Source organism: Sapajus apella, unplaced genomic scaffold (assembly GCF_009761245.1).
Source record: "Sapajus apella isolate SASKATOON/1434 unplaced genomic scaffold, GSC_monkey_1.0 scaffold150, whole genome shotgun sequence".
In the NCBI taxonomy this organism is placed as follows: Eukaryota; Metazoa; Chordata; class Mammalia; order Primates; family Cebidae; genus Sapajus; species Sapajus apella.
Window position 1 is genome coordinate 2,443,534 of NW_022437090.1, and position 18,787 is coordinate 2,462,320.

An 18,787-nucleotide genomic window follows, 5' to 3' on the forward strand; every position below is an offset into this window, starting at 1 on the left:
GAAGGGAGGGAGGGAGGAAGGGAGGAAGGGAGGAAGGGAGGAAGGGAGGGAGGAAGGAAGGAAGGAAGGAAGGAAGGAAGGAAGGAAGGAAGCCCTTCTTCCTCATGTGTCCCTCCATTGCCCTCTTGATGATCACCCAGGGGTTATCATCAAGCCATCTGACAAAGGACACAATTTATAAGGCCCAGCACTATTACCACAGAGCAGGTAAGAAATATAAGTTTGAATCAGAATTAATTAATAACTGGCATTCCTATTAAATTCAACCTTCTAACTCCAGACTCTATGTAAAAGGCCTGGATATGTGTGGTGGGCCAGGGGCGCATGTTCATTTTTTTCAAATATTTGAAAAACAGCTGCCTGAGGGAGGGAAGACATTAGTCATTAGTATGTGTTTCTCAGAGGGAACAAGACCGGGGACAGTTATGGGGAGGCAGATGTTGGTATCCCATGAGGGATGTGGATGTTTATCTTCAGATGCCACCAGTATCCTGACACTTAGAGTGATGAAGCAGAGGCTAGGGTGATCCTCAGTCATGCTGTGGGAATTCAGCTGGGATAGGAGACTGAAGTGGGTAATTTCCAAGGTCCATCCCAATCTGGAGAAGTTATGGACTTTTCAGACATACCTGTGCTACCTTTAGGTTGTACTGTATATATGGGTGAGTTGTGCTGTATACCTAGAGGTCAGTCTACCCATTTATTTATGTATCCATGCATTATCCATATGCCTGTTTATCCATCTGTCTACCCACTCCTCCATATATCTCCCCATCCATCCATGTATCTCCTCATCCACCCACCCAGCCACTCACCTACTTATCCATCCATCCTACATCATCTATTCAGCTATCTATCCATCCACTCATCCAACCATCCATCCACCCATCATCCGTCATCCATCCATCCACCCACCCAGCCACTCACCTACTTATCCATCTATCCTACATCATCTATTCAGCTATCTATCCATCCACTCATCCAACCATCCATCCACCCATCCACCCATCATCCATCCATCCATCCATCCATCCACTCAACAATTCTACCAAGCAGCTATCCATACACCCACCCATTCAACCAACCAACCAACCAACCAACCAACCAACCAACCAACCAGCCAACCAGCCAACCAGCCAGCCAGCCATTCATCTGTCTTCTTTGGAGTTGCTTTAAAACTCAATGAAGTTATTTAACGCAATTAAATTCATATTATTTGGACCACTGCTTATTGGTTGGCTTCCAAGGACTATATTTGATATTAATATTGGAATTAATCAAGGGCATTACATGCAAATGCATAATTTTTTTCAGTTTAGATATGAGAATAATTCTTATTTGCTGCCTTTTATATTGCAGGTGTCCTTTTTCTCTGAAAATTTCTCATAATGTGCCAAAAAAGAGTAATGCGAGCAAAGTTACTGACTAAAACCACATATGACCACAGCACTTAAATGAGAAAACAGAACATGTTTTCATCCCATTGACTCGCAGATAATTGCAGACCATCAAGTTTGACGTTTCGGAAATCTTAGGGGACAGCTCTCTAAGCAGAAGAGCTTACAGTTATCTGGGTCTTTTATGACTCCCCGTGTTTTATTTCCTTAGTTCAAGCCTTGTGTAAGGGTTAACAGTATGATTTTACTGTTTTGCTAGCTGTATTTTCTTATCTGACACATGGGAATTTTAAAGAATTGGAGTTGTCAAACAAATGAAAGCACAAAAAGCATTTCCTCCTTACAGCCTCTTCATTGTACATTGGTGAAGTAAGTAGTGGAGAGTCCAGTTCTCTTTCTCAGATTCTTCTTGAGGTAATTAGAATAGTCATAGTAAATAGCAAGAGGTGGAACTAGGATTGAAACCTGAGTCTGCACCCTTTACCACTACACAATGGCATCTCCCAATGGATTAGGAAATGTGTAAATACAAGGAGATGCCGTGGGAAACTTGCAGTTGGTCAACTCTGTCACTTACAAGCTGTGTGACGCAAAACAGGAAACCTCAGTACAATTCATGAAGAAAGCAGGGCCCAGAGATTAAGGTGGATTCCTCAACATCACACAGACCAAGAGCTGCACATCTGGGACTGGAAATGAGGTCTCTTGACCCACAATCTGGAACTCATTTGTTTGTTTTTAACCTACTTTTCTCGTTTTGTTGCATAGAAAATTGTTAAGATAATTGCTCATGAAAAGCGAAATCCCGCTGCTGAAAACCTTTCCTCTGGTACTGGGGGTTTAAGTCCCTTCTGTCGCTGCAGCACTGGCTGGTGTGTATACACTGGTGCCTGGGCAGGCCTCTCCCTCCGTGTCTGGGCTTCCTGGTGGTCACTGCAGCTGCCCTTCCTGCGGGGGAAACAGATGACACATGTAGGGTGATCTCCACCATGGTGGCCACTCTGTTTCTTTATAGACAGGTTACCTTTCTCTAATCAGCAGTCCACAGTAGTGGCTCTGTGACTATGCCTCTTACAGCAGCTGTTTGGGGCTCAGTGGCCGAGCACATGGTGGCAGTAAGTGCACGCCACCCAGCAAGGGTTGGTTAATCATATATAATCCACCCAACAGTGGGCTGCCTTGTAATTGTTACAGGGCCCTTTGAATTTCTTGCAATTTCCTTTGTCTCAGCAGTTTTGGTTGCATCCTGAAAACTGTCAGGCTTCCTTGTTTCTGTAAGGACCTGACAATTCCGGCCTCACAATGCAGCTTAAATTGGACCAGCTGCTGCCTCAATGGAGCAGTCTGCCCATCTCCAAGGCATTAAGCCCAAAATTATTTCGAAAATTGAAGCCTTTGACTTGCTCTGGATTAATGTGATTAAGCAGGGCTTGCTTTAATTTGTCGCCATCTCGTTCTTTATTAATAACATCTCATCAATTGGAGCAGCATGCGTGTCTGCAAGACAACAGAAAGTTAAGTTGATTGCAGTTTGTAAGAGAAGTCTTTAATGTTTCAGGAGCAACTGATATGAGGCTTCAGTTGTGGGGGCAGATTTAGATCTGCTTGTTATTCTTAATTTTTTATGGAAAACTAATAAGCAAATGAATCCTTCCTCCCTCCCCTACTTTGTCCCCTCCTCCCTGAGGTCTACATATGATTTACAGCTTCCTTTAAGTAATAAAGGAAGGATCTTTTTTTCATCTGAATTGTATCAGCTGGTGAAATCTGGAAGAAATATCCTTCAGGGTTAAGAAAGCTAGAATTAAATGGATTTGATTTTTTCTCTGTATAATTGAATGTATATTACTATTAAGATAATTATAAATAATCTGTTAGCTTTTCTAAATAAGAAAGTATATACTTCATTACTTGAGACCTAGATTTTTATAATAACAGCAGTGGATTATAGTGGAAGGAATTAGGATGGGTTTAAAAAATGTCCTTAATAATTTTGAAGCTCAATGACATTATTCATATAAAATTTATCCTGGCAAACTTAAGACAGTACTAATTCTAAGTCTCATATATTTTTCTCCTTATAATAATTTAGCTAATGAAAGTTCATGTCCACATATTTTTCTGAGGTTAAATCTGATCTTCCTTCTATATGATCAGAGCCAAAGAACACAGGTCTAGGAGCCGGTAACCCTGGAGCTACTCTACTTTTTCTCACTGCTGTGTTCTCTTGGAAAGGTCACTCAGCCTCTTTGTGCCTCTTTCCGTATTTCTAAAATTAGGAGATTGAGGAAGAAACTTTCTAAAATCTCTTCTAGTTCTATTCCGTATTTCCAACTTCTAATATTTCCTACTCCCATTTACAAGGTGTGTTTCACTGGGTCTGGTTCCAATACAGTCCTCTTGCTTTTTCTCTGTATAAAGTAGATAGTGTAAGTGGCAAATTTTACTGATATTTGAGTCAAATAAGATAATTTCTGGAAGTCAAAGAGCCTCAAATAACCCAATATCAAATTGCTTATTATCTTTCTTAAAAATAAACGGCTATCTAATTTATGGTTCTTTGGCTACTTATTGGCATGCAACTTTTTGCATTCAGATCTCTTTATAATAAGTATGTGATGTCATGCATATGTTTTATCTTGATTTAGCCATTCCACAATGTATACGTATTTTAAAAGTTGATGTTGTACATTATAAATATATACCGTTTTTATTTGTCAATAAAAACAAATTAAGAAAAAGAACTGTTTACATAGGCAATAAAAATACTTATCAAGGAGTTGTAGGAGTATTACCTGTTATTATGGCATGGGCAAGCTGCAAACCTCTCTCCATTTTTTCTCTTCATTTTGCCCAGTATTTTGATATCTCTTGTAGCATTGATGCTCACTATCTTGTTAAACACTTTATTATCACTTGAGTCATTTATTTATTTATTCTACAGACATCATTTACAGAAATGATTTGTGCTGGTTCTTCTGGGCTGAGAAGAGCCTGGGTTTGAGAGCTGGGAACAACAGGGGTGCGGTTGTCACTTGGTCCGAGTGGAAGGAGTTCTGGAGTTCCTTTGGGGCTCAGTCTGGACCATCTGCTCCATAAATCCCTTTACAGCACAACAGGCAGCATACTTGCTCTTGACCTGGTTCTGTCACTGTCTGTAGGATTGGACTACCTGCCATCACAAGTAGACCCAGCAAATGTGCTGTGGCTCACATATATACAGGCTGACTTTTTGTTCATTTAACAACCAAAAACATACTTCCCTGGTCGGTGGGTGGCTTTCCTCACGTGGTAATTCAGGGGGTCAGACAACTTTCATTTTGTGGCTCTGCTATCTCCTATGACCCCATTGAAATCTACACCCAGCCCATCAGATGGGCAGAGAACACATGGATTGGGCACACCTATGGCCTGCAGGCCTTGGCTCAGCTGTGGCGCCCTTCATATCTGCTCACACTCTTGGGAGACCTCAACCATGTGGCCACACTAACTGCCAGAGAATCTGGGACATGAGGTTTTCAGGGATTAGAGACAGAGCTCTGCCTCCCTGTGATGACATGGTAACTCCTTGAAGAAAGTGCATAAATGGTTATTATTTTTGAGTTCAGCCCTTTACTGAACTTCAGAAGTTTTAGACAGTCTTTTAAAATTGATTTCCAAGGACCTAGGCACCTCTAAATTCCCATCAGACTAATTTGACTTCTGGCATGGTCTTAAGCTTTTTGGAGCTCTAAGTCTTCCTGGCACAATGCAGGTGGTAGTCAGGGCAGTTTTGCTAGTCTCGTTGAGCATGTTGAGTAACTGGAATAGATTTTTGCCTTATAGTAGAATTTTAAAAAATTTCCCTGTGACAGTTATTTTTACAAAGGTCATTTAGGCCATTGATTATCTGGGCATCATGCAGTTGTTTTCTTGTTTCCTACCATAATTTTTACCAGGGTCTACTACTAAATGGCTGCATGATGTTGTGAATCTGCTGGAGCCTCTGTTTCTTCATTAGTTAAAGTAGGGAACGTAATTCTTACCTTGATGGGTGGGGTGATGATTAAAGCATGCATTGCATGTCTTCCATGTAGCCACTCAACATAACGCTGTGGAGGAAGTTAATGAATATAAAGTAGCTGACTCTCCAGACACGTCTAAGAGGTGAAAATAGGGAGGAGTATGAACATTCATTTTAGTAACACACATTCTTAGAGTTTTAAGAAATCGGCAATATCAAAGCTAATTCCCTTTGACAACTCAACTTCCTCAAAGAGATGACAACTCCCTTTGGCATCTCCTCTTTGGGGCAGCCTTTTCTGACCCCACGAGTTTGACTTCAATGTGTCCTCCTCACACCCTTCCCCCTGCACCCCTTCTCTGTATGACCGGTTTACATCTCTGACTCTCCCATTATATCGAAAGCTTTTTTTCCCCTGATGCATCCCCACGCCTAGCGATGCTGAAATGCACAAAATTGCCATTTAAGTAGTTAAAAAATGGTTGACTCTTAACAGTTTCATATGATTGAAACTGATAACTAGAAGGCACAAGATATTTTGTGAGCTATTGAGCAATGTTTGACACCTGAATGTAGTGTCCATGCTCCTCTTCTTTTGAGTCCCATGCTATGTTTAGCACCTATTATGCCATCACTGACCTCATATAGGCCATGAATGTGTGTGTGTGTGTGTGTGTGTGTGTGTGTGTATACATATATATATATATATGTATGATGTAATCCGGAGTGTGCTTCTGGAACTATTTCAAGTATCTATGACTCAGTTTGCATAAAATGCGACAAATCTGTTTCTTGAATATTCTGTTGAATTCACCTGTAAAGACAATTAGGCCTGATATTTTCCTTTTGGAAAACATTTTTTCTTACTTATAATTCATTTCTTAAAACAGTTATTAAAGATAATTTAGTGTTGCTTTTTCTTCTTTGTGGACCAACTTTGGGAAGCTATATTTTTCTAAGAAATTTTTGGCAGGAAGTTGTTGGAAGTGTTTTTCTTCTCATTTTAAGCTTAACTGCCTCTGGAGTTATGGCCCTCTCTTACTTGTGATATAATTTGTTTGGACTTCCTCTCTTTTTTTTTTTCCTGATCAACTTGTGGCTTCATTAAGCTTTCTATAGAAAGTTTTGTGCTTCATTAATTTTTGCTTCCCTCTTTTAGTTCCATCTGCCAAATATCTTTGCATTATTCTGTTCTCTTTTTAACTTGTTATTTTGTTGTTGTTGTTGTTTACCTTTTGCTCCTTTATAATAATGTAATTGAATTAGTTATAAATTTCCATTGCTATATCCCAATAGTTTTGATAGCTTTTCCATTATAATTCATTTTAAAGACTGTAACATTGTAATTGTGATTTTTTTCCTGCTTGAGTTATTTAATAAAGTTACCTTTTTGACAGTGATGTCTAATTGTCTTAAGCTAGACAACTTAAAAAGTATTTGTAACCCTCATACACTGCTGGTGTGAAGGGAAGATAGTGTAATCACTTTGGAAACCAGTGTGGCAGTTCCTTAAAAGGCTAAACATAGGGTTAGTGTATGACCCAGCAATTCTACTCTTAGGTATATTCCCAAGAGTCATGACCACCTGTGTCCATACAAAAGCTTGTACACCAGTGTTTGTAGCAGCATTATTTGACTATGCATAATAGCCATAAAGTGGAAATAATCCTAACATCCATCAACGTATGAATGGTTAAATAAAATAAGGTATACACATACAACAGCATGAACTACTAATACACGCAATAACATGGTTGATATTGAAGATGTGCTGCATGAAATAATCCATTCACAAAAAAAACCATACAGTGTATGATTCTATTTATTTGAAATGTCCAGAATAGGGAAATCTATAGAGACAGAAGTTAGACACATTAGTCACTACCTTAAACAGGGGAGATGGTGGGGTTGGGATGATAGCTAAAGTGTATGGAGTTTCTTTTGGAAGTGATAAAAGTGTTTTAATATTTATTGCAGTGATGATAACCCAACTGTGAATATACTAAAAACCTTTGGTTATATTTAAATAGGTGGATTGTGTAGTATGTGAATTTTATGTCAGTAAAGCTGCTTGTTACCAAAGAAAAAAGCATTTTCTGTCAAAATCACCAGTAAATTATTATAGCTCTAAACTACTTACTTTAATTTTGTTTATGCTGATTCTCATTCTTTCTCACCCCTCCCTCTCTGCTACTCTCCTGGACTTCTCCCCACCATTGGAAATGTTGAATAACAAAGTTTGGCTTAATTATCAAAAAGGATTGATTTAATGCAAATGAATGGAGAAGGCTGATATGAACATAATTTTCCAGTTCCCACCCTCATAGGTAATCATCTATAAACCCACTGGGATGGCACAACCTTGACAATGCAGCAGTACTTACTAACAAGCATGCCTGACCTACCCAGTATGATTTTGCAAAAGCAGAATCCCGAAACAATGCAAGTACAGTGAATGTAGGAGCCAGCACACCATATATAACACACCTTAGAAAAATGCTATCGATAAGAAATGGTCTTTCAGAGGCGATTTCTGGCATGTGCTACAGGGAAAATGGTATCAAATCTACACAATGACCGGGTTCTGTGGAGTGGTGCCTCTGTGGGGAATTTTACTTTATTCTCGGTGCCAGAAACCTTGACCCCACCCTGTCTGTGAAGTAGCAGCCTGCATTGTAAAGGGGCGCTGATCAAGACGAAGGCTATTATCGAGCTGGGATCCAAACATCTGAAGCTTATCACCAAGCACAATAGTGACGGCTTCTTAGCCACGTTTCTAATTATATTTTCTCCCTTGCTTTTTAGATAAAGGGACAAAGAAATACAGGGCTTACTTTGCAGGTTTTTCAGGCTGCTCTGAAGTGTTCTTTCGAAGGCAGAGGGATGTAGTTTTGTGTAATAGCAGTGCTGGGAACAGGGTGGGTTCTCCCAGACTCTTCTTCCATGTACAATAGTGTGTGTATGGCAGAGATGCATTGGGAGCTGAAATAATTCATTTATCCTTTCTAATGAATAGTAACTTATAATTTGTACTAATCAAAAATATTTCGTCCACGAAGTCAACAAGCTTTGTAAACACTCTTCTCTCACCAACCTCTACAATAAGTGCCTGACAAGTAGGATTGTCCATAATTTGCAGAAGGGCCAAGACAGAGAACACAGTGCAAAAATCATTACTAATTTATCTGCAGCTTGAAACTTATATTTTGAAAGTCACTTTGAACATAATTTCGTAAACTATTTTGATCGCCCAGAAATATAATTTATACTGACCTCCATAACGGATATCTGCCAAGATAAAAACTACAAAAGTCATTGATCCAGTTGTTTTCTGTTATTTGCAAACCCGGCAAAGCCATATTTGCTAGCATAGTTGACATTGTGGGGGACAGATGTCCGTTCTCTGTCCCCTTGGTGTCCAGCCCTATTGTCTCTGTAGTCCCCTGTGACAAAAGCAGCCATAGTGGCACTGTGCTTGGTGTGAAGATACCATCACCTTCTTGTCTGTTCTCTGATCAGTGAGTGATGGGGATATGAGCTGAGGATAAAGCAGGAAGAATGGGGATGCCCTTGTAATCAGTACACCTCCAGACCTTATCACCACCAAATGTTCCACACAGGGCTGCTAAGTATCTTGGAAATATACCTTCTACTTTTATCAACTTACCTTCTCGAAACCAAATCTGTACTGTTTATCCTGGAATTCAGAATTCTCCATCAAAAACATCAAAAAGCAGATTGCTTTTATACCTCTCATTAGCTCTCCTCTATATACTGTGTTGAAGAAAAGACTGTGTGTAATTAGCCTCCTTCTACCTCCCTCCTCAAACCCCCAAATTTAGAGACCAGTCGTAACCCTTAGAAAATGCATAGTGTTGCAGACTGCTTTTGAAGATGAAAGATAAGAAGTTTCCATTCTTAGCTTCAAGAGCTTCCTTAAACCTGGCCCAAAAGACTTTCCTGAAAGCCCAGCCAGTTCTGATGGTAGATACAGACACGTCATATATGCGTATATTTATGTTAGACACACTCTCACCCGTCTCTTTGCTTGGGAAAGGTTTTCTGCAGAAGTTACCATTCCGATAAACCATGCAAGATACATTCAGACATTCTCTTAGATTTCAGTGTCACACAGTGGATCCTGCATTTTGTCGTAAAAATTGCTCATTTTTTAGCTACCTTCTGAGCCCTCTTTATATTTATTAGGAGGAGTATTGTGTTTCTGTCCAGCAACTAAGCTGCTCCTTCGTGATGGTGCAGGCATGCCAGAGGGAGCTGTGAGGTTCTGATGCTGTGGGTGTCGGGCACCATGTCTGCAAGCAGGAACGGTGTGGCTCAGTTAATCTAAGCCATCCTATCCATTTGAGGGCCTTCCTCCTGTATGATGGTGCTTGTCAGTTTCAATACCTGAAACACCCTTACCCCTAGCTGTGTGTGTCTAAATGGTTCCCATTTTTCAGCAGTGATATGGTTAGGCTGTGTCCCCACCCATGTCTCATCTTGAATTCCCGAGGTAATTGAATCATGGGGGCAGGACTTTTCTGTGCTGTTCTCATGATAGTGAATAAGTCTCACAAGACCTGATGGTTATAAAAAGGGAAGTTTCCCTGCGCGAGCGCACCTCTCTTTGCCTGCCGCCATCCACGTAAGATGTGACTTGCTCCTCCTTGCCTTCCACCATGATTGTGAGGCCTCCCCAGCCATGTGGAACTGTAAGTCTGATTAAACCTTTTTCTTTTGTAAATTGCCCAATCTCAGGTATGTCTTTATCAGCAGCGTGAAAACAGACTAATACGAATGTCCAGTTAGATATACCGTCTCTATGAAACCAAAGCACATGTCTGTGCTCCTCCCATGGCACCTAACACTTTCTTTTCTGTATTTTCAGTGCCTGCGTGAGTTCCCCAAGAGCAGGCTCAGTGTAGCACATGTCGTTGAATTTCTCTTATCCTCGGTTTAGAGCCAGGATTGAAGGCTCACATGTGTCGAATTCCTGCCTTGTCAGACTGGGACAGAGAGAATGGGTAGAGAAACTATTAGCACACTTTATAGTTAAAGCCTGTGTGTGTGCACGTGTGTGTGTGCACACATGTATAATGTAATCCTTATAGCATACCTTTTTGGCGTTTTTATTACAACTGCTGTGCCAGCAAGGAAGCTAAGACTCAGAATCAAATATCCTGGCTGCAGTGCCAATGCCCTTGGCACAGTTTCATTGTTGAAATGTTTGGTGTGTTCTTAAGGGCATGTCTTGGGGCTCCTACATTAATTACTGGCTGTTATCAGAGATCTACTAATCAAGGCTAAAAGATTCCCAATATCAATCAAATTAGAGTTGAATCTGCATCTATAGAAAGCCATTTAGTAGTTACCATTAGCTCCAATGTTTATGGGGAGAAAGCATGAGATTATGGAATTGAACCTACTGGGCCCTGAATGACCTGAATTAAGCAAATGATTTGGCCTCATTGAGGCTTAGTTTTCTCATCTGAAATATGCAACAGACATCATAATACATGGAGTTCCCATGAAGAGTTAATAGGCAATTAATGCATACAAAAGCATTTTATGATCTACAAAAGTATTACACTAATCTAAGATATTATCATTATCATCTCACACTTAAAGAATAACCATGAATCTCAAGTCAAGAAAAGTCCAGTGCACAGTTTGTAATAATACAGAACAAGTTACCTGAAGTCCAGAATTGGGGCTCTGGCGTTCATTACCGTGAGAGCCCCTTGAGACACATGTCGTTCTCATGTGATAGGCTTGCTATTAGTGTCTTGGTCAAGTCAATTTTTGCTCAGGGCCTTGTTTCCCACAGAAGTTAAAATAATGACAGGCAAAGGCATGTAGTCTAGATGAAGCCTCCCCATTTTTGTTTCAGACCTGGATATCCTACAGGTGTGAAGTTGCCAAGATTAAGGAGACCCAGGGGTCAAAGGGGTTATGGCAGAGCTTAGCATGAAGAGCACTGGAGTCACCCTTTCCTCTGCAGTCTTCCTTGTGTTCTCACGCTGGGTCAGGTGCTCCTCACTGAACCCTGAGCCTACCCTTCTCCTAACAGTAATTCCTTCATCCTGGAGTTGCCATTTGCATGTTTCTCTGCCCTCCTGGACTGTGAGCTCTTTGAAGTCAGGACCTGTCTTAATCATGTTTCGGCTGCATCCCTAAGAGTGCTCAGTGCTCATGCTAGGGTTTATAAAATACTTAGTGAATGAATCCCTCCTGTGGTGATGATGTTATATTACGAGCCCCATACAAAAGTGAAAGTGAGGCTGGAGTTACAGTTGGTTTGGTCACCATTTTGATTGTACTGATATTTGATTTAATCAATTAGACAAGTGTTTTTCGGGCTTTAAAAAACTATAGTCACCCTAAGCAGCCTCTTTAGGCATTTCTCTCTTAATCGTCTCCCTTAGCCTCCTTCCATTAAATTTTAATACTACGGATATACTATATGCCTGTCTGGCACTGTGGCCCTTCAGAGGCCATAGCCATTCTCATATGTAAGATGTTTTCGTCTCCCAAGAACCAATTTTTCTTCCCTTGAAATGACACTACCCTTATTGAGAATACCTGAAGTAGACTGTTTGACTCAATTTATAGAATCAGCTGGTTTGGTGCTGTGCAGATATTCTAAAGAGTTTCTATTTGATATTTACATAGTCAGTTACAAAGTCATTAAGCCTCATTTGCTTGTCTTGTTGACATGCTTTTAAGATAAAGTTGTTGGATTTATTTATTTACTTTTGGTATAACTGATACTTTTGGTACTGTCCAGGTGGGCAAAGCCAAGGCTTTCCTCAGATCACCAACAGTATTTCAGCATGGGTCTAAGTTATGAACAAATCTGAAGGCCTGGTTCTTAGCTCTGTTTTTTTCAAAAATATTTATACTAAAAATGTACCTATATTATTAATAATTTAGTTAGCCCAGGCATGGTGGCTGACACCTGTAATCCCAGCACTTTGGGAGGCCAAGGCGGGTGGATCACAAGAGAGTTTGAGACCAGCCTGGTCAATATGGTGAAACCCCATCTCTACCGAAAATACAAAAATTAGCCAGGTGTGGTGGTGGGTGCCTGTAATCCCAGCTACTCGGGAGGCTGAGGCAGAAGAATCACTTGAACCCAGGAGGCGGAGGTTGCAGTGAGCCAAGATTGCCCCACTGCACTCCAACCTGGGTGACAGAGTGAGACTCTGTCTCAAAATAATAATAATAATACTTTAGTTAGAGGCATGCTTCCTGGGTGATCCTGCCACGTCATTCCTATGTGGGATATGTGTAAATAATGTACCATCCAAGTTGGGAGAATATGTTACTACCATATACCCTTAAAAAACAACTATAGTGTGGTTGATGTGCAAAATGAATAGGCAATTTTTGTTTTCTTTGGATGACGTAAAGTACCTCTCTGGCAATAACTGTACAAGTGGCCACAGTGTTTGAAGTGGTGGGCTTCAATAGGAGTGCCATTTCTTTTTTCATTTTTAATTTTTGTGTGCACATAGTAGGTACATTTATGGAGTATATAAGATGATAGGCGTATTATTGTATGTATCAAGACAGTAGGTATATGTATTTATGGGGTACATGAGAAGTTTTGATACAGGCATGTAATGTATAAGATCATATCATGGAGAATAGTGTATCCATCCCCTCAAGCATTTATTCTTTGTGTTACAGATAATCCATTTATTTTCTTTTCATTATTTTTAAATGTACAATTAAATTACTGGTTACAGTCACCCTGTTGTGCTATCAAATGGTATAGAGTGCCTTTTCTCATCCATCCCATGGAGAGTTTAGAATGGTTTTTGAAGAGTATGAAAAACATTGGACTTGCTTCCAAAGACCCTTTCTATTATCATGATTGTAGGGCTCCTGTAGTTGTCTATGATTCTGATGTGGAACACAGACACTTTTAGGAAAACCTACCCTTGACAGCTTACCCAGAGAAACCTGTCTTTGCTTGGAGAGCAGTCCCTGTCGTTCTGTTTGTACTAACCTAGATCCTAAATATTTGAAAGTTCTGGCATCTCATAGTGAAGCACTGTGATGCCATGACTGATAATTATCATTATTAGCATATGGAGATGTAAGAAGAACTAGTAATAATATAGATTTGATTACCACTGGTAAGCTCCCAAAGTGCTTTGTGCTTTCTCCGTTATGTCTGTTATTGCTCTTAACCATCTTCTAAGATTGATGGGACAGTTATTAGTATGCCCATTGTGTAGATGAACAGCCTGTGGCTAAGAGAAGTTAAGTGGCTTATCTAGCAGATGATGCTCTCAAATACAGGTCTTCTGACTCCAAAATCAGTGCCATTTACTTTCCCGTAGTGCCCCATGCCTTTGGCCTTCTAAAGAGCCATCGTGGAGGAGTAAGCAGGTCCGAAGAGGCACTGCCTGGACCGGGAGGAGGAGGAAGCAGAAGTTAACTTAATAAAGGGATGGATTTCTAGCAATGAGGACATTCCAATAGAGGCATGAACTACTTTGAGTAGTAGAGTGTGACCTGTCTTGAAATGGTCATCTGGAGGTCAGAGTGGGCTAAACTATAGCATTTGGCTAGTTGACCTTTCAAGTCCCTTACAATTCTGAGACTTTGTTTAAAAAAGATCTTCTGTCCATTTCCTCCTTCATGATTTAGCTACATACATCAAATGCCCAAGTTCATGGTTCCCTTTCCCAGTTTTGTGTCAGAAGCACCCAAGGGGCTTTATGAGAATGCATATGCCCAGGCCTGCCCCAGCTCTCCTGTATCAGAATTCCATTGGTGGGGTGATGGGGAGTTGTGAGAGTATGTTTCAAAGTTCCACAAGGGATTCTAAGGTGCTGAGTTGGGAACCACTCTTCTTGTGTAGCCCACTGACCGCAGGTACACACAGACCTCTTTTTAAACTTGGTGATATAATTCAGTAGTATCAAGGAGTCATAGTTTCTCGGTGTGCAATACCCTTTTTAATATTAATAGGCCACTTAATAAACTGTGTTGGTTCCTTGGCTGCGAGGGTACCATTGTTCATGCTTGACAGATTGGTTTTGCCCATGTCTCATAATCCCTGCCTGTTTCATGGCGGAGTGGGAGTTTGGTGCCAGTCTAGAAAATGGGCACAAATCAGCCCAAACACATGGATCTTTTTTTCATACCCTTCCTATTCTGGAGAATCCAGCTCAAAGGGTTAGCACTGGGTGTGAAGAACAACCTCTGTCATCAGCAGGTTGGATACAGAAAGTAGGGAGTGGCTCACTCCTATCCTAGTTACCTACTTCTACCTACTGGTTATCTTTGTACTAGTTAGAAACATCCAGTGCACAAAGAATTAATAGTTGCAGTTGACTGCTTTCTTGAGGACTTTTCTTGATCAAGTACTAAGCTGTGTTTTTAGCATTCCTCTGAGAGCATAATCTTTGAAGGATATATATGTATAAAATATACACCAGAGGATTGTAAATTCTCCATGATGTCTCCCCATGGCGGGCCAACAAAAAAATTCACAATTGCTGCAACAGTATTTTTTTCTACTTTCAATCAATAGGATGCTTTTTAAAGCTTATGTTTCTCGTCGGACGCTTTAAGTGATGGATGAGACAAAAGAAAAAAAAAGCCAAGATAAAATGACAGTATAGACACTCCTCAAATCCTATAATGAACTCCACAGGGCATCCAATTTTGATGTATTAGGATTTTTTTTTATAATGAGTACATTGTTGGAAATCACATTTTCTATCCACAGGAGCTGGAGATGAAACTGAGCTGACATCTTACCTCTTTGTAGTTAATTAGCAAGAAAAAAGTAATGTTTTGAATCTCGTATGGGGAAAGGGGAGGTATTATTCACCCACCCTCGCCCCTTTCTCCCTTCAAACACCTGGATCTTTTTGTGTGCTGTTTGATTTGGCTTAATGTTTTGGATAAGTCTGGTTGGCAGGGAAAGGATGAGAAGAGTTGAAGAATGGTTATTACTTAATGAAAAAAAAAATTACTGTGTCTCCCTCTCCCCTCCATCTTTCTTACAGGATAAATAAACTAAGTCAAGTCTTTTTATTTTAAAGAGCAGTTTCTTACCTGGACTCGGACTCTAGGCAATTTCCATGGCACAAGGATGGTTTGCTGTCGCCGTCGTGACATGAGTCACCGTGACACGAGCAATCCTCAATGCTCAGCACTATGCATGGAGCTTAGCAGGTGTTTGATCAGTATTTATTAATGCAACAGTGTTGGCTCATGCAGCTAAGTATTACAGTTGCATTAGCTGTGTCTAATACCTTTCTCTGCATAGTAGCCATGTCCATATTAGGATATATAGTGACGTTTCTATAGAATTCGGTGGTTAGGGACAGAGGGTTGGAGCAGAGCATGTGTGTGGGATTCCATCTAGGGACTGGTCATCGGCAGGTGGGTGGTGCTGGGGTCCATACAGATGCCCCATCCAGAGGACAGCTGAGTAAGTGGTGGGCAGATCCCCACAAGAGCTTCTCCGGCCCGTACGTCTTTATTAATGTCACATCACATGCCCAGTCCTGGGGGCTACAGAGGAGAGCCGCTGTCACTAAACACACAGTTGTAAGCCCTGAGCACTCACGTGTGGTACCGCATGGGACTGATCCCAAGTGGAGTAAGACGGGGGCGGCAGGTCCAGGTGTGGAGGGAAACACCACTTTTTGCATCTCCTCTCTGTGCCATTGCTGAACTCTGCCTGCTCCTTCCACCATCGTTCCTTTTCACAGCCACCCTGTGGGGAACCCCAGTGGAGGAATCCTTCTCTGACAAAGTCAGTCCCAGAGAATTGCACTGGCTGGGCCCTCTCCCTGAACAGCACCTCTTCCTGGGGACCATAGCTCAGAGAAGCCTCGTGGAGGAAGCAGGATTCAAGGGGACCCTGAGAGCAGGCAGAGCTTGCACTGTGGGTACCTGGGGGCCCTCCAGGCTAGGGACAGCAGGAGCTCGAGTGACCCTGAGGGCAGAGAGGGCTTGGACTGTGGGAGGCGGGGTAGCCCTATAGGCTGGGGAGAGCAGGAGCTGGTCGTGGGCTTGAGGGATTAGCCTGGCGTGGGGAGGGTGGGGGAAACCAGATTGCGGCCACACCAGTGACGGAGGGTCCTAGTGGTCAGACCCCAGAGAAGGGGATAGAGATGACAGGTATGGAGAAGCAGCAGGGGGAGGGCCCATGGGCGTCTGGCTTGGGATTGTCTCAGTCCCTCATGAGCTCTGAACCTTGGCTTTCCTGTTGGTAAAATGGACATAGGAACATTCAGCCGATGGCCAAGGGTGGCTGCGGTCCTGACGTAAGTCTGTGTATCCAGAGGCTTTGCAGGGCACAGGGCACTGTCTAAAGGCAGGGTCTGAGGTTCCTGTTCCTATGGGATTGCAGCAGGGCTGCGCCATCCCTATGGCACACCAGCTAAGCAGCTCCCATGGTAGCTGGGTGCGCAGGTGAGCTCTTGAGCCATTTCGTGGCTCTGCAGCAGCGAGGATGAGTTCCCTGTTCCTACTGCTTCCATTTGGATTCCTGCTCTTGCTCAGGATGTCCTCCCCGCCCCACGAGTCATCCACTGTGGCCGCCTTCCCCGTGTGGATCTGATGTCCCAGCGTGTATGTGACTGCTCGGCGTGACTGCTCAGCGCCCACCAACGCTCTACTCCAGGATGTCTGCATCCCTAGCATCTTAGCCTGGGCCCCAGTTCAGCCTCCCCCACTTGATATTTGGATGATTTTGGACAAGTTTTTCTACTTTTCTGTGTCTTAGTTTCCTTCTCCAAAAATGGGAATAATACCATTGCCTCTTCAGGGTTTTTACAAGGGTAAACTTCATCCATACACATCAAGAGCTTGGAACAATGCGTGATGTTTAATGAGTCCTGTAAGGTAGTGGATAGCACTATGCTGACTCTTACTAGGGAATTGTCCCCTGGATGGCAAAGAAAGGTCTCACGTGTCCCTGTTCCCTCGCCGCCTTCTCAGCTGTACTGCAGGTCTCGGTAAAGGGTTCCTTTCCTGTTTCCTCTCTCCCCTCCTCTTTCCTCCCTTTGCCTCTCATCCCTCCTCCCTTTCCTTACCCTAACTTCCTACTTCTCTTCCTCCTTGCTTTCTGGGCCTCCCATGTGTCTCCTGATGACTGGCACAGCAGGTGCTGGGACACAGGAGGGCACAGGCTGAGAGCTGGCTACTCAGTGATCTGCAGGGCTCTAGACCAGTGGTTCACAACCCATCCTTACTGTTAAGAATCACCTTGGGCTGGGCGCGGTGGCTCACACCTGTAATCCCAGCACTTCAAGAGGCCGAGGTGGGACGATCATCTGAGGTCAGGAGTTTGAGACCAGCCTGGCCAACATGGTGAAACCCCATCTTTACTAAAAATACAAAAATTAGCTGCATGTAGTGGTTCACGCCTGTAATCCCAGCTACTTGGGAGGCTGAGGCAGGGGAATCTCTTGAACCCAGGAAGCAGAGGTTGCAGTGAACTGAGATTGTGCCATTGAACTCCAGCCTGGGCAACAGAGTGAAACTCTGTCTCAAATAAATAAATAAATAAATAAATAAATAACAACCTTAAAAAAGAATCATTTTGGGAAACTCGTATACATAGATTCCTTGACCTAGGACATTGGGAAATAAATCATAGTAGCAGTCAAATGATAATAGCAATGCTGCCATGAAGAAAGGTGATACTGACCGAGTTGTTCTGCCTGTGCTGGCCCAGACTGTTCGACTGTGTGTTGTGGAGTTTTGAGCTAATCGTCATGACAGTCCCCTGAGGTGAGTGCCATCAGCGTCCCCATTTTGCCGGCAAGAAAGTTAAAGCCCATAGAGGAAGAAGCTTTGCCAAGGTCACACAGCTGCTAAGGGACCAGGATGCCAACTCGGGCACTCTGGCTCCCAAGCCGAGTTCTTGAGCACTCCACTCCATGCCCCTTTGATCTGGGTGGTGCCGGCCATCTGTCTGGGCAGGCACTCTGCTGACTGCAATGTGGTGGTCCATGGCTGGTGGGGACGTGTGGAACAGTCTGACTGACCTCTTTGCACAGGGCTGTCATTGCACTGCAGGCTACAGCAGAGCCCTGTTCACATAAGAGGGGCACCCACTGGGCTATGCAGTTTTCTGGGGCACCAGGTGTGTGTCCTCCCCTAACCCTCCCCACGGCAGCACAGAGAGTCCTGGAGCCCTGAGCATTGGGACTGGGAGGCTGTGGGCCTCATTTCTGTCTCTGGCATGAGAAAAACCTGGATTGAATAGAAAAACCTTCCCCCAACTTTGGAGGGAGCCGAGAGACCAAAGAATGTCTTGGGCAAGTCCAACTTGGCAATAGATGAGTTTATTAGGATTTACATGCTGGGCACTGCTGGGGGGCAGGACGGCTCTAGAGATCTGTGC

At 42.6% G+C, this 18,787-nt stretch overlaps 1 protein-coding gene and 1 long non-coding RNA gene across 7 annotated transcripts in view; one reads left to right on the forward strand and one right to left on the reverse strand.

The window, feature by feature from the left end:
- LOC116541325 overlaps window positions 1-6,976 on the reverse strand; it is a 25,551-nt gene extending 18,575 nt beyond the window's left edge. Inside the window, exon 1 of the long non-coding RNA XR_004264792.1 lies at window positions 6,886-6,976. This is a non-coding gene — a long non-coding RNA (uncharacterized LOC116541325). The remainder of the gene's footprint in view (window positions 1-6,885) is intronic.
- MSRA (methionine sulfoxide reductase A) overlaps window positions 1-18,787 on the forward strand; it is a 370,749-nt gene that overhangs the window by 217,021 nt on the left and 134,941 nt on the right. The window lies entirely within an intron of this gene.